Source organism: Cryptomeria japonica, chromosome 10 (genome assembly GCF_030272615.1).
Source record: "Cryptomeria japonica chromosome 10, Sugi_1.0, whole genome shotgun sequence".
NCBI classification, from domain to species: domain Eukaryota; kingdom Viridiplantae; phylum Streptophyta; class Pinopsida; order Cupressales; family Cupressaceae; genus Cryptomeria; species Cryptomeria japonica.
The window spans coordinates 174,693,070-174,700,049 of NC_081414.1; positions in this window are offsets into that span (position 1 = coordinate 174,693,070).

A 6,980-nucleotide genomic window follows, 5' to 3' on the forward strand; every position below is an offset into this window, starting at 1 on the left:
TTAATCCCCTCTTCTGGAATGAGATTTGAATTGATTGAATTGTGTACTTATGACCAAGTGAAAAAGCGACAAAGATCTAATTCTAACTCGAGATAGAAGTGTAGGATGAAGTCGTGCACCTGGATCTAGCAATAATATGTCGAGACAAAGCTGCCTGTGAATTTGAGAAAAAGATGACTATACCCTGACAAAAGTGTACATGGTCCTCCGAAAAATCTGTGAAATGAAAAGAGTTTTCCTACCTCTACAAATGGAGTCCAAATCTAGAAGTACACATCTGCACCTGCAACCTACACATAGAAAAGAGAGGAAAATGGGTTGGGATTGGGGGTTTGCCTTCAGGTGAAACCCCAGTTTTGGAATTAACCAAAGGATGAAAGAAATTACTTGCAAGTAAATATAAATGACAGATTGAAATGTAAATCACCTCTTGAGGGAGGTTGTGATATAAATATTGATAGAATTGCTTGTATGAAGTTGAACGCTAGAATGAATCTCCTCTTCAATGGTTGAATCCTTGACTTGAATGCAACACCTAGCCTTGAAAGAAGACTTGAGATGCTCATTGATTGAAAGGGATGATTGAATGTGTGATCTCATGAACTTATGGATTCTTTTCTCTTCCTTCTTTCTTTTTTTTCTTACAAATGGGAAGGTGAATGCAACTTATATACCCATCAAATAGAGTTATTGAATTGATTTTTTGTCATAGGTCGACACCGAGGGATTTTTTCATCTCAATGCACACCCTCCAATGAAAAATTGGAAAGGGCCTTGCCCCAAAATAGGGTAGGGATAGGGGTGCCATGCCCCTATCCTACCCTTTTTTCTAGGACAGGATGCGGTTTGGCCAGTGTGGAGGGCAAGAATGATGCATTTTTCAGGTGTTGAGCAAGTCTACGATCTCTGATCAAGCTTAGGGATTCGATTTGCATGCATGAGGACCCAAATGTGGTCAAAATTGCAAGGGTTGCAATTTTATGATGCTACATTTAGCCCCCACTCTAGTGGGAGTAGGAGCGTATGCCAATACTATCGGTAAAGTACAAGAAAACAAGATTGAAAGACTTCTACCATGTCAAGGAGGAAAGATGCACCAAGCCCCCAGTAGAATAAGGATCTTACGACATCGATTGACAAAGTAAAAGGGAAGATCAAGAAGGAAAAACCATGACTACAAGTAGCAAGGTTCCCCTCACTATGAGTCATAAAAAAGATACCAAAATTATGAAGCAAAGCCAAGTTCACTATATAATTCTAAGTATCAAGAAGGAAAATATGAGTGAAGTGTATGCCCCCACATTAAAGCGATTGTGTGTGCCTTATCGGGAGTGATTGCTTAAGGTACGATACACCCAAGAGAGAGAGAAGAGAGGGAGCACATTATCGCAAGGACTTAGCCCCAAAGTGAGGAATAAATCCAAGGATACTGAACACAAAAAATGAGGCAATTTTACTTTCCTTGGGGTCAATATGTTGTATGATAACTCATGTATATCATATATGTATATGCATATAATAATCTTCATTCCCCAGGGAAAGGACACTAGCTTGGAAGAGAGGGAAGACAAGAGTCTTTTGAGTCAACATGAAAGAGACCAAGAAAAGATCTCAATACTCTGCATCATCCCCAAATAGACATTAAGGGAATAGTAGAATAACAGGGATACACATAGAAGAATGGTCACAAAAGAGAAAGAAAGAAGAGGGAGAAGAGATCTATGGTGCTAATGTTACTAATCTAGCACTACATCCACCTCCCAATCTTGTTGATCACTATTTCAGGAAGATGGGCAACATGCAAAAGGAGCAACATCAAGCATAGTAGATGGAGCTATCACAAGATCCAAACAAGGACTATGCTCATGTTATAAGTCACTTTGTTTGGCTCTAGGAGCTAGGATTAGGGATTTTGAAAATTCAGTTGATAAATGCCAGTCAATATCAACATATTCATAATCACTATCAGAAGCATTAAGAGTTATATTTCCATCATGAATAACATCGTTACCTATTTCCTCATCAAGATTTATAGAAAGAGGAGCTCGCACATGAATAGAAGTAAAACCATCACATTTTTTTTGCAACTTACGATTTGGAGAGAAGGGAATCATGTCAACTATTGGAGTTTTAGAGATGGAATAGTTTGAGGGATAGCTTCACAAGCTCGAGTATAGCATCTTTGTCGATGTTCTCTCGCACTATGATTCCATCGAGTCTTAGTGGAAGGTTGAGAAGGAGGAGGAACATTCATTGAAGTAGGATTGTTTTCCTCTTTGATAGTTGAAGGTTTAGGCTGAGGTATTTTAGGTTGAACAAGAGAAGTAGGCCTCTTCTCTCTATAAGAGGAAGGAGATGGAACTGTGCCATATAAAAGAGGAATGTTAGGTGTAGGAAGAAGACCAGGTCTATCATGAGGAGGAGGGATGGGTCTAACCTTAGGAGAAATATTGTTTTTATTCTTAGGAGAAGGAATACTCACATCCGTAGGAATAGATTGAAGATATTCTTTCAGAGGGAGATTAGTTCTATCCATGAGGGGAAGAAATTCATCTTCAAGTATGATAGGAATGTCAAGTGTTGGGAATCTAGGTTGACTTAAGGAAAAGATCATGTCTTTCTTCCTCTTTTGATCAGATTGAAAAAGAGATTGAAAAAGAGCATCACTCCTTGATGGAAGAGATTGAAATTGCTTAGGCCAAAAGAAATCAATAGGAACACAAGAGATTTTTTCAGATGGTCTAAATAAGCTATGGTTCACAATTATGATTTCTCCATTGTGAGGAAATTTTAAACACTTGTGGATTGGAGAAGTAATAGCCTTCATGGAAGATAGCCAAGGATAGCCCAAATTCGCACAAAATTGCTCGGAAGAGGGTATGATATTAAAGTCAACATCCATAGATTTAGTATGAAATTCAATAGGAAGGGTGACAGAGCCAATGTTAAGACAAGAGAATCCATCAAATAACTTCACAACTACATTAGATGCATCATTATTGGTTTATGCAATCATAAAGTGAAAATATACTCCTCAATTATGATGTTAACCACGCAAGAGGGATCAACAAGAGTGCCATGGCAAGGGATATCCTTAACCTTTGCAACTATATATAAAGGGCCATTGGGTGCTCTAATGGTCTCACTAGGGTCAAATCTCATACAATAATCCTTAGGCGTATCTTGTTTTTCTACCATATTTACCAAGTTCGGAGCCATAGAAGTTAATTTCTTAGAGGAGAAAGAAGTATACTCAATCTCAATCATGTTAGAGGTATGAGAAGACAAAGGATCAGTAAAAATTTTAATATTTTGATTAGGACAACCTCTTGATTTATTTCCCTTATCATTCACACATGCCATAGATATAGTATTGTTATCAATCAAATCTTGAATCTTACTTTTCAATGCAAAACATTTCTCAGTATCAAGACTAGGCTGACGATGAAATTGACAAAAGAAATTGTTATCAAAATAAGGGGATGCAAGATTAGAAGGATCAACTTGTTTTATAATAGGAAGTTTGATAACATTTCTTTGCAAAAACTGAGACATAATACTATTTAAAGATTCATTCAAAGAAGTAAATTGTCTTTCTCTTTTGAAAAAATTAGAAATAGAAGGCACACTTGTTGTAGCATTCACATTGTTGTTGTTGATTGTATCATTGAACTTGATGAAGCTTTTTTTTGGTTTGAACTTCACAAATGGTTGTTGAACACTCTCCCCCTTATCACTCAGAGCCATAGGAGTATATTGCTTCATTTGACTCACAGCCAGTTGATAATTGTGGAGTGTTGCACACAACTATGGAAAGGAAGTAAACTTAGACAAAAGAAGCTTTTTCCTAATATATTTTTGCAAATTATAAATGAAAATTATTTGAATATCATTATCAGGTACATGAAAAAAAAATTGAGCATACAAATGCTTATATCTACCAATGAAATCGGTCACTTTTTCTTTAACACCTTGTTTACAAAGCATTAAATCAATCAAAGTGATTTTAGGACCAATGTTATTTTTAAATTGTTGGATGAAAGCATTTTCTAGTTGTTGAAAATAAGTGATGGAATAAGAAGGCAAAGAGTAATACCATTGTAAATCCTTATCTCTAAATGTTCATGTAAACAGTTTTGTAAGCAATCTTTGATCATAAGAAAAATCAGTACACAATGTTTTAAATGATTTGACATGCGTAAGAGGATCACCTTTTCCATTATAGAGTTGCAATTGAGGGACCTCAACATTCTTAGGTTGCACAATTTTAACAATATCAAGATAAAGTGGGCTCGCGACATCAAAGGTAGGCATGCTAAACTTGGATTGACTCGTAAAAGCAATTTGTTGTTGTAAGGAAGACATTGTTTGAGAAAGATTGTTAATGGTTGCTTCGGTGGAAGAATTGATGTTAGAAATGGTTGATTGAGAAGGTGGTGTGATGTTATTGAAGGAAGGCATGGATTGAGAATAAGGTGGTGAGACATTATGATAAGTAGGCATAGGTGATGATTGTGTAGGAAACGAGACACGTAAAGGAGGAACAAAATTGTTGAATGAACTGCCCCCTTCTATTCTGTTGATTGGTTGAGGGATAATAGGAATAGTTATCAAAGACATAGGTAATGATGGAGGATTAAATTAATAAGAGGGATTTCCCCCATGACCAATGGTTGTAGGAATGACATTTTTGAATTGATGTAGCCATGATGTTTGAAGTGAAAGTAGGAATACTAGCCATTGAAGTGGTCAAAGCAATAGAAGAATTGATTTGATTTGGAGGTTGTGAATAACATAATTTATTAGCACAACTCTTGATAGGCATGACATTAGAATCAACAATATGAGAAATGCCACACAATATATCAATTCCATTCTTATCACTTTGAATCATGCGTTTAATGCCTTCAATTAATGGAAGAGCTTCACTATTAGGGTACTCTTGAGACATCATTGTGGAAAGTTATCAAATTGATTGTCCAATTTTCAAAGTTGATCTATGGGAACTCTAGTCAAAGCTTCTTCGTGTTCATCATGGGATTCATCAATTGGATAGATAGGGACATGATTAGGATTGGAAGAATTAGCATTATCCTCATTAAAGAAGTCACCCAAATTATGCTCCATCTCCTTGGTAATTAAACCTTGGGAAGCCTTAATTCTAATGCTTCGTCTAATGGGGATAGTGTAGGTAGGACTAATAGTAATAAAACTCATGCATTGAGGGAAAATTGAAATTTTGAATTTTGAACACATCTTACAAAATTGAGTAATGCAAAATTTAAGAAAATGATGATTAAACAATTTGAACTTTGTTGGAGGATGATAATGACACAATTTCCAAAATAATAAATCAAAGGAAATTAGAGTTTTTTAATTAGGGTGAAGGGGATACCACTTATTTTCAAAATTGATAAAAAAGCAGAATTTTTTAAAATCAGGGCAGATTATAATTAATCTCTTAATTTTAAAAAATTTCTTAAAATGTCAAATGTTGAATTTTGGAGATATTTTTATTTTAGAGGTACCAAAAAGTGACAAAAGTAGCCAATCTTCTAGATTTAGGCTAATAAATACAGTCATAATAGTCTCCCAAAATTTCAAGAAAAAAGCCGAGGATAGTGGTGAAAATGCACATGGTCCAACCAACTTTTTTCAAAATTTTCAAGGATGAATATTACGATGATTGTAAAGCTAACCCCAAAAAATTGACGGATTTTACGATTTCTAGATAGGCGAAAATAAGGTTCAAATGTAAAATTAGGACTACAATTAGGGTTTTGAAGAAAAAATAGATGTGGATTGCAAATTTGAAAAGGGTCAAACCTAAAGGGGAGGGACACCTTGGAGAATGTTTAGAAATATAAATTTGAATGAAATTAATTGAAATTTGTACAAAATCCAATTAATTTTGAAAATTAGGGTTTTATGACCTAACCATTTAATTTTTGAAATTTGAATTTTGAAAAGAAGAGGGAAATTAAAAGTTTGAATTGTAGGAATGAAGACAAATCTAAAAACAGTCACAAATCTGAAAATTGAATGGAAATTCATTTTTTGCACAAGTTCAAGATAATTTATGAAAATTGGGGTTTGAACAATTAACCACTTAATTTTGGAAAGTTGATTTTGCAAATTGAACAAAACAAGGAGAAAAATGAACTTGACAAACAAAGTAATTTTCAGATCTAAGACAATAGCAAGCAAAACACAAGTTCACTTTCAATTTTAAAACTAGGGTTTTGAATGAATTAACCACTAAGTGTGCAAAAAAATTAAACTTGCAATTTTGTTCAAAGGAAAGCATGCAAGACGTTGGGTTCACAAAAATGTAGTGTTGGGAAAATGAGCGAATGAGTTTTCTAGAGGAAAGCTTTTCTTCCCTCCGGGGAGAGATGAAAGATTCACTACGGATTTCCCTTCAAACACTTTTAACACATTACATTAGAAGAGGGGGGAAAATGCACTAGATTCAATCTCCGAAGAAGGAGATTGAATTCTGAGTTATATAAGAATGGTAAGTTAATCCCCTCTTCTTGAATGAGATTTGAATTGATTGAATTGTGTACTTATGACCAAGTGAAAAAGAGACAAAGATCTGATTATAACTCGATATAGAAGCATAGGATGAAGCTATGCACCTGGATATGGCAATAATATGCTGAGATGAAACCGCTCTATGAATTTGAGAAAAAGTTGCCTGGGCTATGGCGAAAGTGTACACTTTCCTCTGAAAAATCCATGAAATGGAAAGGGTTTTTCCGCCTCTGCAAATGGAATTCAAATCTGAAAGTACAATTGCACACCTACAACCTACACACAGAAAAGAGAGGATAAGGGGTTGGGATTGGGGGTTTTCCTTCAAGTCAAACCCCAGTTTTGGAATTAACCAAATGATGAAAGAAAGTACTTGCAAGTAAATGTAAATGAAAGACTAAAATGTAAATCATCTCAAGGGAGATTGTGATAGAAATGTTGAT